This window comes from Tenrec ecaudatus, chromosome 3 (assembly GCF_050624435.1).
Source record: "Tenrec ecaudatus isolate mTenEca1 chromosome 3, mTenEca1.hap1, whole genome shotgun sequence".
In the NCBI taxonomy this organism is placed as follows: Eukaryota; Metazoa; Chordata; class Mammalia; order Afrosoricida; family Tenrecidae; genus Tenrec; species Tenrec ecaudatus.
The window spans coordinates 19,999,409-20,021,873 of record NC_134532.1 but is presented as its reverse complement, the minus strand read 5'-3'; the positions used below and the strand labels follow the sequence as shown (position 1 = coordinate 20,021,873).

The following is a 22,465-nucleotide window of genomic DNA, read 5'->3' as shown; positions in this document are numbered from 1 at the left end:
GACAGACCTGGGATTATGTATGTTTTTATGTTTGGGTTTTTTTGGGGGGGTGGTTGCTGCAAAAGGAAGCTTTACTGTTTCCATGTGGTCCCCTGCTTGGGGGAGGGGCTCCAGGGCGGTGGCGTTGCATTGCAGCTGACTGGCGCACACGCGCAGACAGGTTCAGGAAGAGGGGCTAGGGCCGGCAGTGGGGAGGCAGAGGGCCCCTGGAAGGTGGCTTGGCGCCACAGGTTCCTAGTCTTTGAGAGTGAGCCTCTCGGGCTGGGCCTTGCCCAGCCCGGTCTGGGGGCTGGCCAGCCTACGGAGGTTGTTCAGGTGGTCACCCATCTTCTTGAGGAGTTTCACCTCCTTGTCTAGAAAGTGGTTCTCCAGAAAGTGACAGAGATGAGGGTCGGTGTGAGTGGACCCCACGGCATGCAGGTCCAGAAGAGTCTGGTTGAGTTTTTTCTCCAGGGCTAGGGCAGCTTCCATGGCATTCAGGGTTCGACCCTACTCATCTTGAGACGGCTTCAGCACATCCTGGAAGAGGGCGCGGCCACCGCGCTGGTTCTGCAGCTTCAAGAGATGCTCGGCCCCCTCGCGCTGCTCCTTCGCCAGCTCGCGGAAGAAGTACCCCACGCCTTCCAAGGCCACATCGTTGAGGTCGAAAAAGAAGCCCAGAGAGAAGTAGGTGTAAGAGGCCTGCAGGTGCAGGTTGACCAGACGGTTGACGTCGGCCTCCATGTCGGCGGAATAATTCTGACGGATCTGAGAGCTCATGATGAGTCAGTTTGGAGGTCACCACACACCAAATAAAAGTGTTCGCTGGTCCCAAGAGGAGGGGCTGGCCGAGAAGAAGGTCCCCAAGTTACTTCCGGAAAGAAACCTGTTGCGTGGCGGAAGGTTGGAGGCAGGGAGTCCCCGGATCTGTTCCGTTCAAACACTGTTGAAACAAGACACAGATCCACGGGACCACGGGGTGAGCTTAGCCTTGGGGGGTTTTTTTTCGCTAGTTTTTTCCCCCCTTTTTAATTCAATCTTTTCTTTTTGTTTTATTTCAGCTTTTGTTGTTTTGCCTACCCATATAGGCATGGGAAGCAACTGGACCAATGGTTCTGGAGGGCCTTGGGGGAAGAGGGGGTCGGGGGAGTGAGTGGTGATCAAACAATTCCATAGGTAGGGGAACAAGTAGGGAATTAAATCAATAATGAGGAGGACTTAGAGATCCTGGGGGTGTTGGAACAATAGCAATTTAGCTGAGAGGCATTACTAAGAGGCAGCAAAGGGGTGAGTGTGATGGTAGGACAGGGGGAATGTAAAATGAAATAGAGAAAAGATCTAGGAAGTAAAGCTATGGATACACGTATAAACATAAGGGTGTACATATATAAATACATTAATTCATAAAATAGAGGTATTGACTTATTTACATAGAATTGTATGGCCATACATTGAGGAAGTGGATGGACTTTGGGCTTCTTCTCCAGCCCTCCCTCAACACGAGAACACTTTGTTCTAACAACATGGCATTTTACTGTATTATTATTTAAGTTCAAGTTAATTGGGTACAAACATAACGATGGTTGAGAGAGAACAATTAATAACATTCTATGAGTCCAGTAATATTCTGATACCAGTGTCAGATAATGCTACTTCAAGAAAACTGTAGACCAATATTGATAATGGAGCTAAATGAAAAAGTTTTTTTAAAAAATATTAGGAACATGTTGTCTGACTCAGTTCCCAAAAAACTTGAACTTAAATAACAATACAATAAAAATGGTATTTATTCATAACTCCCAGAATCTGCACCTTTAAAAGTCTTACGATTAAGCTAGAAGTGTCTCATGAAATTTTATTTATTTTTATTAAATATTTTATTGGGGGCCCTGACATCTCTTATCACAGTTCATATATTCATCCATTCTTTCAAGCAGATTTGCACAGGAATTAATAAGAGTAACAATAGCATTGACTGCACATGCTAATACTCCTGAGAAGTGAGGATGGTGACATGTTGTCTCGTGTACTTTGAATATGTTATCAGGAGAGATCCATCTTGGGAAAATGATATCATGCCTGGTAAAGTAAAAGGGCAATTGAAAAGAGGAAAACCCTTGTGAAGGACTGGATCATTGGCTGTAGCAATGGGCTCAAACATAAAATCCACCCTGAGATGGAGCAGGACTTGGGAGTGTTTCATCTGATTGTACCTAGGTTCTCTGTGAGCTGGAACCTACTTGAGGGCAACTAACAACACACTATCCACTTTGTCCAAGACTCTCCTGTTTCCATCTTCCCCATCAGCTAAATCCTGTCCTTGATCTTACTTACATGACTGGTTAGCCTAGCAGGGGGTTAGTTCAGTTCTGGACATGAAAGTGACCAAAGGCCATTTCCTGGAGGGTCTCTTTTGTGAGTCTGAGTTTGGGTCCACATTTTTCTCCCAATCTCTCCATGACTTTCTAATGGGATTCCTTTTGGAGCACTTGGTAGTGGTGGCTGGGCATATCTCGTTCTGCTGATCAATCACTAATTTTAGGTGAACAACCCAATGGAAGTGGCTTGTACAACGTAGGGAACCTTTTGGACTCTAGTTGCATGCTATTGTGGGTGGATCTACAATGAACGAACAAACCCTTGTTTGTGAAGAGGGTATAAGTTGGGCTGCTAACTTTAAGACTAGCACTTGGAACCACCTATAACACCACAGGAGAACGAATGAGCGTTCTACTCCAGCAAAGATTTTCATTCTTGGAAACTCACCAGGGAAGTTCTCCCCTGTCCTATAGTATCTATGTGAGTCTGCATTGACTCGATGACAATGAGGTTTTTATGGTGGAGGTTGGGGAAAGGGAAATTAATGATTTATCAACAGAAACAGGAAACCTCACATGAAAGCAGGTGTAGTAGCTACATAGTTTCATTTCAACTTGGGAAATAAGTCTAGGGGTAGAGGTTAGCCTGTCAATCAGGTCACAACCTGATGATGCCTCCTGGTGGGCATGACCTTCTCATGTAGATTCTTGGAACTTCCACTCTTTTTCCCTGGAGCTGGGCTCCCTCTCTTTATGCTTCACCTTCATGCTCTTGAGTCACTTGGAGAGCTGGAAGAGCCACACGGAGACCCACGCCAGCACTAAATGCTTCTACCACCATTGGATACACAAGACTTTTCACCCACTGGCCTGTGGTCTTCCTGCACTCGTCATCATTGCATGTGCCGTGTGAATCTGAAGAGGAAATTGTGGACTACTATCAGATATATGGGCTAGTATCGGACTTTTAGAGTTGATCTGGATTGGGATGAAATGTTTTCTTGTTATCTATTAGTCATTGATGTAAATCTCTTTTTTACACATATTTGAATGACCGTGAATTTGTTTCTCTAGTCTACCCAGTATAAAACAGCAAGTATTTCCAGAGAAGTCACCCGTTAGTTGCAAAACCTAGGCTAAGTTTCCCCAGATCTAAGCATAAGGTGGCTCCAGCAGAACTGGGAACATAAATCAGTTTAATTCAGAAAATATTGGCTGATAAGTGACGTTTGTGGATTTCTGATAAAGTCAGGTGACAGTTTTCTGTACAATCTGGGTAACTATCTGACCATATTGGGAAACGTAACCGAGTGTTACAAATCACCTTTCTCTGTTTTCAGCCAGGAACTTTGGAATCTGACTTGAACTTTCATAAAGGAATTCCCAAGTATAACTGGCATGAAAGAAGCACAATCTTTATGGATGCAAGTTAATGGAGAAATAGTTCACTTTGATCTTTCCCAAAAACACTTATTCTGAGTGTCTGGCAGCCAAGAGTTACCTGCAGGAAGTAAATTTAAATTTCAGATCACTCAACTTGGAAAAGTCTTCCCCACTGTCCATAATGACCTCTTGGACCGATAGAAACTTGAATGAGTGATACATTAAATTAGCAGAGTGCATGAATCATAAGCATCGTAGAAGAACATAACTCTCATGTTTAGCTGTCCCCAAGCTTCCCGGTGAAATCAAACAAGAAGATAGTATAAATTCCAGCTCTAAGGACTGGCAAGTTTAACAACCATTCTCCCAGCCACGTTCCTCCATTCCCTTTTCACTGCTCCTGCTTGGGGTTTATTTTTAAATTTTGTTAAACCGACATATAAGTTACCTAGACGTGCATGCCAGTAGGTACTTCTCTTTTCCCCAAAATCAGTCATACACGACAGTGCTTTAGGTCAAAGAATGGCCCATCACTGTAAAGGTTAAGCAAGGACCCTAAGTTCTTGCTTCAGACCCATTAACACCTTGGCAGGATTGGATGGTTGGGTGTTTGGAGTTAGTTAAGAGGATGCACATCCGGGGGATCTGATCACAGGCTTACACCCCCAACGTACATTGTTCTATTTCACCCATGTCACCCATACACGCTCTCTGCTATGGGGGAGAGTACTGGAGCCTCGGCCATTGTTAGCTGAGTCTCAGCCACAGCTGTGGGCCCTCTGGCGCGGACCGCCTCTCCCTGGCTCCTCCCTGAGCCCCGCCCCAGGCATGCCAGGCCCCGCCCACCCTCACCAGGCGCCTGTATTGGTGCAGCAGCAGAAATGGGCGTGGCAAGAGCTGCCTTGAGAGGAGTGAAGGCAGAGACCCTACTCCCCCCTGACCCCGCTAGCTCCTCCCCCTCCGGGTCATGCCCAGAAAGGGCCGGAAGTGGCGGTGTCTTAGCCAGAACTGCCACTCCCAGCAAGGTTGCCGCTGTCCCTTGCTCAGCTTGCGGTGCCAGAGAAGCGCCCACAGCCTGAGAACCCTGTTGCCAGCGCTCGCAGGTGGGCGGCTCTGGGCTCCGGGACATGTATGTGGGCGGAGGCTGTTTTAGTCCACCTGGCTTGGGTGCAAGCGCCCTTTCTCCCCGGGAACCCTGCCAGCACTTCTCTTAGTGAGAGGTGGGCGGGTTTCCCCGAGGCCATCCTATTTCCCCGCTCGGATTGGTTGGGGTTCATGGTGGGCGTCCCTGTGGGGAAAGGGGATCCCGGCTGGGGTTTGGGGCTTTGTAGTTCCACAATTCTCTCTTTGCGGGTTTCCTAATCCCCCTCGTTTCCTTCCACACAGCGGCGCCTCCTCCGGAGACTCCTTGCGCCTCCTCAGCTCAAAGGTGAGTCCCGGCGTCTTGTTCTGCTGACCTCCCTCTGGACCCGACCAGAGTCTGTTCTAGGCGCAAGATCTCTTGCTGGTCCGTGACAGAAACGTCTTCTCTGGCTTTAAAATATTGGTGGCGGCCCTTTCTTCTTACTCCTTGTTTTTATTTCTATCTATGTATTACTAAGGTTTTAAAAATCATTCCCATTTCATTTCCTTTCTATTCTTTATTTTTTCTGTTGGGTTCCGTTTGTGAAGCACAGAAGGAGTGAATGCCTAGAGATGAAATACCATGCAAGAGTCTGCAAGCATGTCTGGGTGGGGTCAGGGTGGGTGGCTGGCGGAGTTGGGGAGGGTGAGGGGACTTGGGGAGTAAGAATGAAGGATTGAGGGGACTGAAGACTAGAACTGAAGGTGACTAAAAAGTCTTTTTAAAGGCGATTTAATCATAGTGGGAAAATAGACAGTGTGAAATCGATTGTGGTAATGATTGTGGAATGCTTAAGATGGCTGAATTATGGAATTGTGGGATATGTGGATTAAGTGCTCCCCAAAAGTGTTAAAAACAAAAGAAAGGATCTCCATCACAAAAGCAATCTAACTAAACTATGCACAGAAGAATAAAAAAACTGAAACAAAGAAGCCAAAAACAAGGTAATGCTAAAGTGTTTAACCTCTATTTGGGGGATGAAACTGGAAGTGACCCTGAAGTGGTCCCTTGGGTTTTGAACGTTGTGAGGTTGAAGGACAATTTATTTGGGGCTGGTGTAGTGAGCATTGGCCCTGGGGCCCTCGGCCAAGGCGCCTCTGCCAGCTGTCCAGGCAGCAGCAGGTACATGGTCGCTAGGATGTCCCAGACTGTGATGGTTGAGCAGTTTTGAATGTGCCAGTTGAGATGGCTGGTAGGCGATGCGCCCAAAGGTGTCTTTGATCAACGAGTGCACAACGCTCATGGCCCTGAACGATATGCTAGAGTCCGAGTGGACCTACTGGAGCCCTTGCTGCTGCACTGGCATTTCTTGGTGTGCTCCCTCTGAGCCTTAGCTGCAGCCTCTTTATGGCCCCTCCCCGGAGCAGGCAGGGGCTTAGCAGGGTCAGGTGGGTTGTTTGACTGGGACGGTACACCTGGTAAAGGTAATGTAGGTGTCCTAAGGCGAGCTGAGGGAGGACAGAAACCTCCCCTGGAGCAGAAATTGTTAAAGCTCACTGGATCTTGATTTTCAGTAGGAATACAGACCATGAAAGCAGGATGTCTAGATCCCTCTGACCTTTTGGGTTTTCAGCAGGAAGTGTTGGAAAAGTTACCACAGGGATAACTGGCTTGTGGTGACCAAGTGTTCATAGTGATGTCACTTTTTAATCCTTCAGTGTCGGGATGATTTGATCTAATCTTCCTTGTAAGATGGGGGTGGAGGGGTGAGGGGCAGGGGTAGAGGAGAGAGGAGGGAGGACAGAGGAGAGGAAGGAGGTGAGAGGGAGAGATTGGAGCTGCCTCCACACTCCCTGATGGCCCCTAGCCTGGAACCGCGGGCTGCCACCTGCCGGACAAGGTGGGTAGGCCAGCCACTGAGTGGGGACTTGTTTTTCTCGACACTATGTAGGTGGTCAACTAGGGGATCCTGTTACGAAAACGGGTTGGAGATGCTCACATTGTGCACTTGTGTGTCAACTTGCCGGTTGGATCCCTGGCCCGCTGTCGGCGCTCTCCCACCCTGGAGTCCCCAGGCTCTCCCTCCTGTTCTCACAAACTTTTAAATAGTTGAGTTGGATTCCATTTTACTTTCGTAGATCTTATCATTGTTTCAAACTGTTTCACACACAAAAATCTATTTTCAATTTCATTATTTTATTTATGTGATTTTAGTGTGTACATAAGTGCATGTGTGTGTACCACACACGTTTTTGTAGTATCCTTTAGGATCACCACTAAGGAGGTTGACCAGTAGTTTTGTTCGGGCAAAATGTATGCTACCTGCCAAGTGCATATATCAATCTCCTAGTACTGCTTCTGCCCGTTTTAGCCCCGCAGGCAGGCTGGCCGGCTCTCTCTGCTCTCTGGAAAACAGCATCAACTCCTCCTCCTCTTGTGTTTTAGAAGGGTATAGGTGGGTTTGAAAGATGGTCCGCATCTTAATATGTAAGGGTTAATGGTTTGGGAGTTGGAGATTAGCAGTTTATCATTAGGGATTTAAGTACCAAGTATTTTTGTGTGTTGAAATGTTGCCTACAACATTTTTACATTTACTAGCTATAGTATTTATGACATATTTGGCAACTTTTTGAAAACATAATAAATCTTTTTGTTGGGGCTCATACAACTCTTATCACAATCCATAAATACATCAATTGAGTAAAGCACCCTTATACATTCGTTGTCTTCGTCATTCTCAAAATTCTCCTTCCACTTGGGTTCCTGGAATCAGCTCATTTTCCTTTTATCTATTCCCTTCCCTCCCCACTCTGCCCTCCGCCATAAACCCTTAATAGTTTATAATTGATTATTTTATCTTATACTTTCCGGCCTCTCCCCTCACCCACCTTCCCATTGCCCATTCCCCAGAGATGTGAGGAAGGTGATCACACAATGATGGTTTTTGTTCTTTGTGTCTGCCACCTGGTCTGTTCAACACCTTGTATTCGCTTAAGCTGCACGCTTCTCTGTGGGCTTTGTTGCTTCCGAGCTTGATGGCCGCTTGTTTGCCTTCAATTGGCAACTTATTTACATGACATCTTCAATTTATGATGATAAGGAATTTTCATTTCTTCTTTTTGGAAGTCATTTTTCTTCTTTTTATTAATTCTTTTTTTCTGATAAATCTAGCTAGTACAATTTTTAATACGAGTGGTGAAAATGGACATCTATGTTTATCCTGATTCTGAGATGGGCTGAACTTTTTTCTCTTACATGTGACATTTGCAATGCTTTTTTTTTCCAAGAATGTATATTAGCATATTGGATTTGACCTATTTCATGTTAGATTTGTAGTTGTTTTTAACATGAAAAGCTTTTTACTTTATTATTCATTCTTTGTCTTATTTAGATAATTGACTTTTTCCCCATCACTAGGCATATTTGAGTGTTTATGTTCTTGTGTTAAATCAATTCTGGGATGAATTAGAACTAATCTTGATACATACTTATTTTAATAAATTGTCTGACTCCGTTTCCTATTTTAAAAATAACTATTTCATTCACATCCATTATCAACACTGGTCTACAGTTTTCTTAAAGTATCATCATCTGACATTGGTATCAGGTTATTTCTTGTCTCATCGAAAGTGTTACTAAGTGCTCTCTAAAAACTATTGTTATGTTGGAACCCAATAAGTTGAACTTAAGCAACAAAACAGTAAAAAAGTGCTTATTAATCTTATGTGAATACTCTAGCTGCCAGAATTTTTAGTTTTCATCTATCTTACAGTTAGGCTGGAAGTTTCTCATGAAATTTTATTTTGATTCAATTGATTATAGACCTTCTAAGCATCCTGAAATCCAGTGAGTCCCTTGCTCTACTGGATCCTCTGAATTTCCAGCTGAACCCTCAGTGTACAGGACTGCATGATTTACAGTTTCCTAGAAAGACAAATAGCTGCTCACCACTTAGTGAGTGTGCTGCCCTTAGACTAGAGCCCATGTTCCTGAAAGTACTCTGCCATCTGGCATGCTGTGAGGCCCTTAGAGAACTGCCTTCAGCTCACCAAAAGAATGGATAATGAGGGGTAGGAATGCCTCAGTAATTTTGTTGTCACCTTGTTTGTTCCAATTTTTTTAACTGAAGAAACCTCTTCCCTTTTTTAATGAGAGAAATAATATCTTTTGTAAACATAACACTAATGTCTTTGTGTTTGTGCTGGGTGTATATTTGTGGTTTCTGAGACTGTTGTCATGTCAGCTGTCATTGAGTCAGTGCCATCTCACTGGGACCCATTGCACAACAGAACAAAACACTGCACTCTCCTGTGCCATCCTCACAATTGAGGATGAACGCATGTTTTTAATAAAGTAATTAATTAATTTATTTTAACTCATTTTATTTGGGGCTTGTATAGCTTGTATTACAATGCATGCATACATCCATTGTGTTAAGCACATTTGTACATATGTTGCTGTCATCATTTTCAAAACATTTTCTTTCTACTTGAGCACTGTATCAGCTCATTTTATTCTTCCCTCATGAAGCCCTGATAATTCATAATTTTTATTGCTTTTTCATGTCTTATACTATCTGATGTCTCCCTTCACCCACTTTTCTGTTGTCCATCCCCCTGAGAAAGGGTTATATGTAGATCATTGTGTTCATTTCACCCCTCAACTACCCCTTACTCTCCTGGTATTGCTACTCAGATTATTGGTCCTGATAGGTTTATCTGCCCTTGATTCCCTGTGTTTTTAGCTCTTTTCGGTACCCGTGTGCATTCTCTGGTCTAGCCAGTTTCATACAGTAGATTTGGGGTCATGATAGTGGGGTTGGGAAGCACTGAAGAACTAGACAAAAGTTGTATGTTTCATAGGTGTTATACTGCACCCTGACTGGCTCGTCTCATCCTTGTGACCCATTCTGATAGGTTGGTTTATTGTGCCAACCTGGCCAATAGAAACATGGTATTAATAATGTTGCAGTTTGATTGGAGGGCAAAGAGATAAATGACTAGGCAAACCCTGCCTCTCTCTCTCTTGCTTTCTTCTCATCAGATCAGGGTGCGCCTGCTAGTTCTCTGCCACAATTTGTGGGCTACATAACTGTTGGACTGCCAACCTGTGGATCATGTCGCTAGAGCTTGAGGTTCCTTTGAGAACTGCTTCACCATGTTGCTAGTGTATGCATCATTTGAGCTTAGGACTGTTGGATCCTATCGTCTAGTTCTCTGTTGATGATCTGCCCTTCTGTTTGCTGCCTGTATCCAGACTGCCTGCATTGCCGTACATAAGACTCACCAGTCTGCTTCCTTGACCTTGGACCCAGTGGCCCTCATGAGTTGAAGGACTTCCAGTATATTAAATGTTTCACGGAAGTGAGTTGAACTGAGCACTCTGTACAGCTGTGCAAACAAATTAGCTGCTATATTTTTTGTGCTTTATATGTCTATTATATATAATATATAATGATTATATATTGTACATGTAATAGATATATATGCACATATCTATATATATTCACAAGTGTCCTGGTTTTGTTTCTATATAACACACCCTTCTGTAAGGGAGTGTCCAATTGCCTACAGATGGGCTTTGGGTCTCATTCCACACTACCCCTCTTTCACATTGATAGGATTTTTTGTTCCGTGTCTCTGATGCCAGATACCTGATCCTATTGACACCTCATGATCACATGGACTTGTGTGGTTCTTCCATGTGGGCTTTGTAGCTTCTCAACTAGATGGCTTTTAGGACCCCAGACGCTGTATCTTTTGATAGCCAGGCAGCATCAACTTTCTGCACCATATTTGCTTCTGCACCATTTTTTCTTAATTGATTGTGTCAGGAAGCTGAGCATCACGGAATGCCAGGTTATTAGAACAAAGTCTTCTTTCATTGAGAGAGTACTGGAGTAGAGGTCCAATGTCTATCTGCTACTTTAATACTTAAAATTTAAATATATGTACATAGATCTATTACCCTTTCTTCATATATATGTGTACATATGTAAATGACTGTATTTAGCACTCTATAAATGCCCTTTGTCTCCTAGTTCTTTCCTCTATTTCCTTTTACTTTGCTCTTGTCCCATTATCATGTTTGGCGCTCATCAGTTTTCAGTAATTCCTCTCATTACATTGCCCTTGATCATGCCCTAGCAGGCATCCTACACTCTCCTCAACATCGATTTTAGGTCACTTGTTGTGCCCTTGACCCCAGGCAAACACCCACTTCCTTCCCCCCACTTCCCTGTTTCCTTTATCCTCCCAGAACCATCAGCCCCATTGTTGTCTCCTCTGGTGTGTTTATCCTGCCTATCTTATCTAGATAGACATGCAGAGACAAAAATAAGCACAGAAACAAGACAGAGCAAAACAACAACAACAAAAGGAAACAACCACTGGAAATAAAGAGAAAAGACTAGGACTCACTCCAGGTTTGTTAGTTGATCATTAGGAGTATTTTACTGTTGGTTGGGTCCGATGTGGTACCATGCCTTGGCCACACAGTCTATTTTTTTGTATTTCCAAGGCACTTCATTGCTTTGCTCCTCTTGCTGCTCTGTTACATACCCTTAGAGTTTTGCCCCAGTGTGGTGGAATCAGATCGAGCACATTTCCCACACTGTGCCACTAGTGTTTCCCTCATAGCGCTATGGGTCATTGAGGGATGCCGTGTCTTGTGATTGGAATAGCCCTATGGTCCTCTCTGTGCATTGGCCAATTTGAGCAGAAATATCATTCTTGGGGTTTGGTGGGTCATGATGTGAGGGTGAACAATTTGTCACAGTCAATTTGTTAATCCATTTGGTAGAGGGATTCATGTTTTTCACTGCCCTTCATCTTTACCAAACAAACTATCCTTTTCAATAAATGATTTTTAAGATATATGTCCAAAGTATGTAATATGAACTCTCACCATCCTTACCTCTAAGTTGCACTCTGACATTACTTCTTCCAAAACAGACTTGTTTGTCCTTTGCATGTCCATGGTATGTGGGATATTCTTGTCCAGAACTACAAGTCTAATACATTCATTCTTCTTCAGCCTTCCTTTGTCCATCTTTCAAATGCACATGAATCAATTGACAATAGCATGCTTTGGTCAGGTGAACCCAGTCCTCGAAGTAATATCTTTTCCTTTCAGTACTCTAAAGAGGCATTGTTCAGCAGATTTATCTGATGCAATGATTGATCTCTTGACTGTTATACTTTCAGTATTCAGGGTTTTTGTTTGTTTGATCTTTTTTCTATAAGCCAACCTTTTTTTTCTGGAAGGCGTTAAAATTTACTCAAGCTTTAGATTAAGAATTTTGATCAAGGAGGGGCTGTCAGAGCCAGCTCAAGAGTCAAACAGTCCTGAAAGAGGGGAAATGATTATTAGCGTAAAAAGGAGAGACTAAAAGTGTTGGGAGGGCAACAGTGAATACTGAAGCCTCGAGTTTGTTTACATACTCCTTTTATCCATGCAGAAACAACCCGGGGTTTATTATCTCATTGTTAAGCAAGCACATTTGATACACATAGCAATTCTATCTTCTGCCAAGCCAGACATCCCTGGGAAAATTAAACAACCTATCTTCCCAGACTTTGCATACTTTCTTGTTCTTGTTCTTTTTTTTTTTTCTTGTTCTTAACAGTATGTTCAAAACGTAAAGTCACAGAAGAAATCAGCAAACACTGACACATAGGTCATGAGACTTCTCAGCCATTTCAAAGCTGAGTCTTAATGGCCTTCAACATCCTCCCTTTTTTTATTTACTGAAGACGTCTTTACTCAAAACGTCTGTCTTAGGTTGTCAAGTCCTGAAATCACCCTTACCCGTCATCAGTCACAGTCTGCAGGAGACTATGACCTGTCTTAGGGTCGGAGACTCAGACTCGATCTTACCCGTCTGACTAACCAGCCTCTGCCTTATACTCCCGTTTGGGGAGGGGGTGAAGTACGCAGGTGTACTTAATGTAACTTTGTTCCTAAGGCCAATAATTCAACCATAACCTTGTGCAGTATCATAGGGAGTATGCATAAGATAAACAATGCACACACTCCCGCTGTGACTAGAGACAAAAGCATGTGAGGTAGGTCTCTGAGATTTCCTAATGAAGGGCAAGAATCTTGAAAATGCTGGAGCCAATCCTCAGCAACCTTGTGGACATCAAAATCAAGAGACTTAGCATCTTTTATGGTTAATATTTCTTGATGGAGTTGTAGTCAATCTAAAGACTCATTAGCATTGTTCCAAGTACCTTGAAGATGATTCTACACTTTAATCCAGCTATACTGACTGTTAGTGTACTATATAGGTGTAACACAGATCCATGTATGTACAGCATGGCACTGTAGACTAGACCTGGCCTTAAGCCCCTGCACCTCGTCTCCTAAACACATGACCATGTCATAAAGAGCATTTACTTTTTGTTCTAACTTCCTGTCTATATCTTCTTGAGTACCCAACACATTAGTCACATCTTTGGATAATTCATTTACACAGTGGGCAGTTTGTATGATTTGTGAAAGTACAATTGCTGCAGTAGTAGCAGTAGCAACTAAATATAGCTAAAATATTTGTTATAAGTGAACCTGCAAAACGCTTAAATCTGGTGAATGCTTTTTCAATCTCTTCTAATACCTGTAACCCTCTTTCTGAATACCAAGGCCCAGTAATATTCACTGGCAGCATAACAAAAGGTTGATACAAAATGGCGATGACAATAACATCAGGGGACCAGGTAATACAATTATACAAATTGCATTTATTACAAGACCTGTTAAACTTAGAATCCTCACAATCTATAGTAATATTCCCTGCCAAAAGTACATAAGGCGAAGATACGCAGGCAGTAACATTTCCCTGTGGTCTGGAGGAAGGGCCCATAAGCTTCATGTCCCCCAAAGCAGCCCCTATTTTCCACCACTGAGTTTGTGGAAAACCGAGTCTGACCAACAAAGTCCTGCAGACAGCCCCTTTTCCCATTTGGCAGTATTTTTTTTGAGTATTGTCCTGGTTGCCAGAACAATCGATGATACATCTCTCTTTTGTGATGTCATACCAGATGGGCTTGTCCTTGAGACACGATCTCTACAATACGGTTTTATTATTCCTTTGAATCTCTATTCTACATGAGGAAAAAGACTGCAGAGTGGTTGAGATAACATTTCCTTCACTTTGTACAGGGAGGGTGTGAGTCATTAACCCACATCTTGATTTCTGGACCTTCCCAGACAGCAGGAAGTAAGAGTGTTGGATCAGAAACTTAACCCTAGTACTGCTTACTGCGCCATGTCCCCAGAAGCACTCTGAGGCAAATTACCATCTGCATGGTTTGCAAACTGCACCAACCATTCAGGCAGCCCCCATGCTCCATCAGCATCCTGCTTAAAAACCCAAACATGCCCTGCTCCCCATATTAATAGCAGGTTGGGGCCATTCCTCCAGGCAAAACAAGCCAATGATATCTCTTTATAGGCTCTTTGAAGTTGGTGGAAGGGACACTAAAAGCAAATCTTTTACAATCATTTCCATCCAAGGGCATGGTATAAAAACAATCTTTTAAATCTAAAATGATCTTATATGTATTGGCTGGAATAGCAGAGGGGGAAGGGAGCCCAGCCTGCAGGGCTCCCATAAGTTCCATAGTATCATTAACCCTCCTTTATTGTTTTTCCTTACAAAGCAGCTGCTATCACAAGCCCCTGAGTAAAGAAAGGTCCAATATCCAAGCATAGTCTGATACAATTGGACAGGTTGCCCTTTTTTTCTAAAAGGTCTCAGCGCTCCCTGGCAGGCAGTATTTGCATTTCCAAAAGCCAATTGTTTCCATTTTGCAGGGGGAAGTACCGCGATGGAAAGTGTATCTAATAAAGATTGAGTAAAAGGGGCAGGTGGACCATATTGGGCACAAGCAACCTTGAGTTCTTTTAGCTGTTTGAAAGGAATAGGAGTAAGCCCTCTCCAATAGTTTGTGTTGTTTTTCCTCAGTTAACATTATTTAGAGAGCTTGAACCCCATTCTCTGGGAAAAGATGATGGAAGATAAGTCATCCCTTTCCTTGATCCATCTCATTTACCTTTAAACTTCTGCATTCACGTTGGCTCTTGGTATCACCCATGTACCTACAACTAGGCATTCTTTGAGTGTAGCATGCATTCTTTTACAAAGGCTTTATCATTGCCATTCGTAAACACAAGAGCTGCAGAGAGGAGAAAATAAACATCCCTCTGGGCCTCCTTCCTAGTTAAGGATGTTTCTGCATTGACTAGTTCACCTCTAGGATTTGCTGTTCATGTCCCTCTGTTTCTTATTGTCCACTTCAAAAAGAAGTTTCACTGATTAGCGTACTCTGCTGTGCATATTACTATGGGCCTATAATGGATTCCCCCTAGCTTAGTAATTTCTTAACACTCAATAAATTATTTTATTCAAGGAGATATGAGCTCATAAAGTTTGATGAAGAGCTCACATGAGTTGGAGTGAACACACGCAAGCAGGAATCTCACATAATGACATATGTATTTTAACAGTCATATTAACATACTCATGCCTACTATGAACAAATAGGCACATATACTAGAACTAACAAATCTTCATACAGTACCCTCAGGTTAATAAATACACATGCATTTACTTAAGAAAAAACCACAAAGACACACTAAAATATACTAGAATTATAATAATAAAATCAATGCAGAACAGACTACAAATTCTGTCACATAGTATAACATCTTAAGGCAAAGAGTAGTTCATGTGTACTAGCACTCACAAAAACACAGACAAAGTGCATACAAGAGTGTACACACACTGAGCTACAAGAATGTGGAGGTGTGTGGAAGAGACATTTTCTCTGCTGGTAGAGGAAATAGGTACTTTATTTAACTAATCCTTCTTAGGCTCCTCTACATTTCTCCCCTGAGGGTCCCTGTTACCTGTGGGCTTGAGTGACCCCTGAGCCCCGCCCTCTCCCTGTATGGGTGTTTGTGTCTGGGTTCCCATAGCTTTTCCCTCTGTGTGTGTGTCTGACTCAAAAATATGTGATCATAACTGCAGCAGTCACAGTACTAATTGACAGAAAATCAGTCCCTGGGCATGTCGCTAGAGAAGGATATTCTGATCACAGTAATATGTGGAGGCCTAGCCACTAACAGAACTTGAAGGGAACCTGTGGGTGCCCTTTACAGAATAGGAAGCGTATAGCCCATGCACAAAGAGATATAGCGCACGAAGCGAGGTGAGGGCTGTGGAGGCATGTTGAGACTAAGCATAAAATGTGTCTTGTCTCCCTGTTCCCACTCTTGTGTCAGTATGCACAACTGCTAAATTCAACAGCCTTTGGAGAAAAAAAACTGACACTCAAATTAGTCTGTGGTGGACAAGGACAGACAGGAGCTGTGAATTAATAAAATGAATGAACTCAGAGAAGAAAGTCTCTGATTGGATGAATGGAGAGAAGTGACTTAATCGAGGATTGGGCTACTGGTGATAATTTCATGTAGTATGTTGTCTGGAAATATATATACACACACACACACACACATACAAAGATAATAAAGTGAGATCCTTTGCACAGCAGGGACTGTTGTCCCGAGGAAGGAGGGAATAAAGGAGGGGTATTGAAAGCACGGGATAAAGTTTTTGATGAAGCCTTTGATTTGAACAGAATTCATCCTAGATGCAGGAATGACCAATTATATGGGAAATTTGAGGCGATTCAAGGGGAAAATGAAACAGAAGCTAAGTTCAAAATCATCCTATCATCAGAGGGAGATTGGGTGAGTGTTTCAGAAAGACGTGAAGAGATGCACCGATTCCCTGAGGGATACTGAGAAGGAGAAGAATCCCCAGACACAACAGGAAGCCAGTAGTGAAGCTCCATTTGGACCTACTCCTGGGTCTGAGTCCTGTGCTCTGCAGATCCTGAGGGGTCCCTGCAGCCTAACCTCTTCCACTAGGGTACATTCATGTCTGGGTTAACTCTGACTTCCCCTCACTGTGTGCGTGAATCTGGGTAGACTGGAGAAACAAATCCATAGACACACGTATATTGTGTATAAGAGATATTTTTATATAAAGGGCAATTGTACATTAAGAAAGCATCTTACTCCAGTCAGGTCCAAGGCCATAAGTCCAGTATTGGCCCATATGTCCGATACCAATGTATAAAGTCCTCTTCAGACTCATGTAATACATGCAATGATACTGAATGCAAGATGATCACAGGCCAGTGGGCAGACAGTCTTTGGATCCTTTGGCATTGTAAGCTTTTCAGCGGTGACGGGTCTCTACATGGCTTCTCCAGCACCCAGGGCTGCATGGGGTAGGTCCATGTGGCTTCTACTCAGGGATGTCTCACAGGGAGTCACCCTTGTCAGTAGGGTGTCTCCCAGGGATTAGAGAGAGTGTCTTCCACCTCCAAGATGGAATATGGGATTTCCCAGAATTCTCAGGAAGGCCATGCCCACACAGAGGCATCATTGGCTATGATCCAAGTGGCAGACTCCAACATTTCCCTCTTTATCCTCTCAAGTCCAACATTTACACCAGATTATATAACTACCATACTGTGCATCTTTTGCACAGAAATACAAAGCTGTGTCCTTGAAGTTCAGGTTGTCCATTTGAAGTTATAGTATGTCCTTACCATTGTCTTTGGAGATGGTGAATTGGCCCTTTGGAGAGTCCTACCAACACTATTAATGTATGAAACCCACTGCCGCCCCTTCTGTGGGACTAAGCAAACCCATTGTATATTATAAATACAGGCAATGAATGCAGAGTCTGCAGGAGAGAGTCTCAGAAAAGCCTCAGGCTGCCTCAAGTCTCCCTCAGATGCCATAGCTCCACTCACACTGGACACCTGCAGACACACAGACATCCTGATCATGAAAATCATAGCAATTTACTGCCTCTCACTCATGCCCCCTCATACACAATTTCTCTCCATCAAAGCACCTTTTGAAATTCCAAAAAGGAAAATTGAGCTCAATAGAGATTCCATTGTGACTTGATTTGTTCAGTCTTGAATGGGGGTACCTTGGAATTCCAGAGGTGGAGCAACTGTCCAAGAGCTTCAGAGTTGGGACTTGGATGGTTTTCCTCAGCAGAGAGGGGTCTATTTGCATACCTTCTGCCTATATAGTCATAAGTAATGTTGAATGACTTCTAAGAGAGTCACTCCCAGAGTAGATAAGGATGTTCTGAACATCTTGGAAAGCCCTGCGTGTGGGGTTCATTATGCAGTGTGCTGGTAAACGCAAGGTCAGTCATTCTAAATCGCCAATGTCTCTGCAGGGGAAAGAATGCTCTCCTCACCCATGAAGGTTTACAGACTCAGAAGCCTACAAGGGCAGTCCCATTCTGTACGGTTGTTATGAGAAAGGATTGACTTAATGGAATGTCAACCTACAGTTAGAGACACTGCCTTGAAATGTGCACCCCTCCAAGTGTGGTGTTTATTATATACTTTTCTTGATGCAGTTAAATATTCCCCGTAGAAATATGCATTTAATCTGATACAAGCTTCCCTTGTCTAATTCTGTTTTACATTATCTTTTGGAAAAGGAAATTTCACATGCTAAAAGGAAAACCCTCCCAAGCCCCTTCTGGACCTGCCCTTAATTGTCCCCTAGAGCTGGATATGATAGTGGCTCCTGAGTCTCGCTCATTCCCTGCAGGTTTGTCCTGTCTTGAATCAAACTTGCTGTCTCCTCGCAAGGCTTTTGCACACCAAGAATTTTAAGGTACTGAGTTAAACTTAGAAGTTCGGTAGATGCTGCAGGTCTCTACTTCTCCCAGAGAAACCAATGCTGTTTGTGAATTTTGATAACACATCGGGACGTTTCCAGGGCATCTTCCAAAACTCGAGGAAGTCTCCCATGCTCAGGGAGTTGATTGTGCTCTCCAAATCTAGGTATTATGCTTTACAATACCAATGCTTTCTCTTTTTTTGGGGGCTCTTATCACAATCCATGCATTCATCCATTGTCAAGCACATTTGTACATATGCTGCCATCATCATTTTCAAAGTGTTTGCTTTGTACTTGAGCCCTTGATATCAGCTCCTCATTTCCCCCTCCCTCTCCCACTCTCCCTCTTTCATGAACTTTGATAAATTATAAATGATTATTTTAATATTTTGCATTGTCCACTGTCTCACTTCACCCACTTTCTGTTTGTCCCACTGGGAAGGAGTTATATGTCAATCCTTGTGATCGATTTCCCCTTTCTACTCCCACTTCCCATTACCTTCTTGCTATCCCTATTCTCATTATTGGCCCTAAGGGGTCCTGGATTTCCTGTGTTGCGAGATCTTATCTGTAGCAATGTACATGTTCTGGTCTACTCAGATTAGTAAGCTAGAATTGAGATCATGATAGTGGGGGGAGAAGCATTAAAGAACTAGAGGAAAGTTGTTTGCTTCATCAGTGCTGTAGTGCACCATGACTGTCTCTTCTCTTTCTCGTGACCTTTCTGTAAGGGGATGTCCAATTGTCTATAGATGGGCTTTGGGTCTCCACTGCACACTCTTCTTCATTCACAAAGATAAGATTTTTTTTGTTCTGGGTCTTTGATGCCTGATACATGATCACATGTACACCTCATGATCACACAGGCTGGTGTGCTTCTTCCATGTGGGCTTTTTTGCTTCTCAGCTAGATGTCTGTTTATCTTCAAGTCTTTAAGACCGCAGACACTATATCTTTTGATAGACATGAACCATCAGCTTTCTTCACCACATTTGCTTCTGCACCCATTTTGTCAACCACCATCGTGTTGGGAAAGTGAGCATCACAGAATGCAGGGTTTTAGAACAAGGTATTCTTGCATTTGGGGAATGCTTGAGTTGAGGCCCACTTTGCATCTTTAACCTTACTACCTAACATAAATATAAGTGCACACATCTATTTCCCTACCATTATATATAAATATACTGACATAGGTACATGCCTATATTTATACCTCTATAAATGCCCTTTGCCTCTAGTTTGTTTCTCTATTTCTTTTTACTTTCCTCTTGTCCCACTACCATGTTTGGCCTTCATTTGGGTTTCAGTAATTCCTCGCTCTTACTTTGCCTTTGATTAATCCCTACTAGGCATCCTATGCCTTCTCTTCATTGATTTTAGTTCATTTGTTGTTAACTTGTCCTTGGGTTGGTTGACCCCCCCCCTTCTTTTCTTCCACCTCTCCTTCTCCCATGTCCCCCCCGAAACCACTGGTCCTATTTTTTCCTTCTCTGAATTGTTTATCCCGTCTTTTTTCTAGAAGGAGAAGCAGACAGTAATAAGCACAAAAACAAGGCAAAGCCAAAGAAAACAACAAAGGAAGACAAAACCAACCAAACAAACAGCATTAACAACAAAAAGATAGCCAATGACAAAACAAGAAAAGGCTATGAATCGTTCCAGGTCTATTTTTAGACTTTCAGGAATGTTTTCCAGTCGACTCTGAAGGGGTGGTATGCCACACTCTGTTCCAAAGTCTAATTTTTGTATTCCCCAGGGTTTTTATTGCTTTGCTTCCCTTGCTGTTGCATGCCCTTAGTGTTTTGCCCCAATGGGATGGGGTCAGATCTGACAGAAGTCCCACCCTGAGTCTCCAGTGTTGTCCCCCATAGTGATATGGTTCAGTTAGGGACATCATGTCTTGTAGTGGGACCGGCCCTATGATCCTATCTGTGCATTGTCTGCTGTGAGCAGGAATATTGTCCTCGGGGATTAGTAGGTCAGGATGTGTTCTTACTCTCCTACCCTCTTCGTTTCTCTGTGTGCTCTAATCAGACATGCCCCTGTCCCCAAGCTTCAGATTCAGTGCTGTCCTCTGAAGTGCCTTCTGTGCGTGGGGGTGGGGCGAAGGGAAGGGGGTGAGTCCACATAGTTGGGATTGGGGCCAGCCCCATTATATGATTTGTAATGACTATGAGACACTTTGATGCTTTATTAAGAATCTCAAAATACCAGTTTCTCCCAAGTTTCAAAAATACATACAACTGTCAATTATTTCAGAAATGGTAAAATCAGGCTTGGTTTGGTTTTCTCTTCACAGGAGATACTTGGGCTGGGATTCACACACATACAGTTTCAGCCTACAGTAATTTGGAAAAAGAATTAGGATGGAGAGAAACTGATTGTGTTGAGTGAAGCACATGGAGGTCAGAATTTAACGACATAGTGAGACTACCGGTCCTTCTGGGATTGATTTCAACTTGTCCCAAGTGTGACTTCTTTCTCCCCTGTTTTCTCAGGAAGAACATGGGCTTTTAATTTTTAGGATCAGCCCTCTAGTAAAATAAGAGGTATGCGACCTAGTCGCTGAAGTGTCCTTAAAGTGGTTCTCTACATGGGTGAATTGGGAAACTCCAGACTCAGGAGCAAACACTTGGCACCCCCTGCACCTGCTCCTGTGAAAAGACTGTGTCCCATGTACCCTGAGCTCCCTCTGCTGCCCAATTAGTTTTGTGATGCTTGAGATGTTTGACCATTAAGCCTTCATTGTGTCTCCTGGTACGTTTCCTACATTTTACATGTCAGTGTCCTCAGGTTTCAGATTGTGAAAACACATGCAGCTGGTTGAGCTATAGTGGTTTCATTGCATCAATATGTGAAAACTTAGTTGTTGCTAAGACTCATCACAAGGCTTCTGTGCCACCTAACACAGGTTGTGTTTCCCAGAGCCTTTTAGATATAGAAACTTGATAACTTCAGACCTGGAAGCTAGACATAGCACTTTGAGACATAGCACATAGCTTTCCCAACTCATGACTGGTCTGTAGCAGCTCTACCTGCATGATCATACCTAGGAATAAGGGGGGAAATATAATTTAAAACCATTCTAAGATGAAAAGCACTGCTTTTGACATGAAATTGCTTACAGGGTAGGACATTCATGTCACCAAGAAGAATCCAGAAGGGTGTTACCTCCGCCGGCATCTATAATCAATATGGTAAGGATGAAGGCCTAAGAAGCCTGACTTTCATGTGTGACTTGGAGCTCTGTTACCATATTTTACTGTAGGTGATTCACATGTGCTGTGCTTATGGAAGCAGAAAGAGGATGGCTCTGAGTAGGAGCAGTAATGGCCTCTAGAGAGGATTTTCCAGACCACTGTTATGCAAGGTCAATCTCTACCCTTCATCATTTGCACTGACTGTGGACAAACAAGTCCTTCCTGAAAAGCATGTGTAGATTTGTAGAAATGCAGGCAGTTGGCCTGAGGTGTGAGCCATAATGAAGGGAATTCCTGGGGATACTATTGTCCTAGGAATGTTCCACTTTCTCTCTGGGCAGCCCAGTTCTACCTTTAGGACAGGGTAGCCCATGAGATATGCAGGCTGTTGAATTAAAGTGGAAGGTAAAATGATGAACATTTTTGAGTGTCCACTTCTCTTAAAAATAAAACAAAACACTTTATTTGCACTTTTCCACTTATCATATAATTCAATACTTCAACCATATCAAGAAGAGTTGTATAATCTTTACCACAGTCAATATAGAACAATTTCTCCCCCTCCATAATCATTATTCTTGTAATATATTTCACATACTTGCAAAAATGTATACAACAAAACTTTCACCAGTTCAACAACTTCTACATGTGTAATTCAGTGCCACTGAGTATCCTTTTCATGTTGTACAACCATTCTTTTTATCCCCCTGCATATTGTTCTACCGTCATTAAAATTAATTCACTGCCCCCTAAGCAAAAACTCTTCCCCTTCACACATGCTTGCTTTCATTCTT

General features: G+C 43.0%; 1 pseudogene; it reads right to left on the bottom strand.

Annotated features, from left to right (window-relative positions):
* Positions 1 to 234: 234 nt before the first annotated feature.
* On the bottom strand, positions 235 to 759 carry LOC142443165 (ferritin light chain-like; annotated as a pseudogene).
* Positions 760 to 22,465: the final 21,706 nt, after the last annotated feature.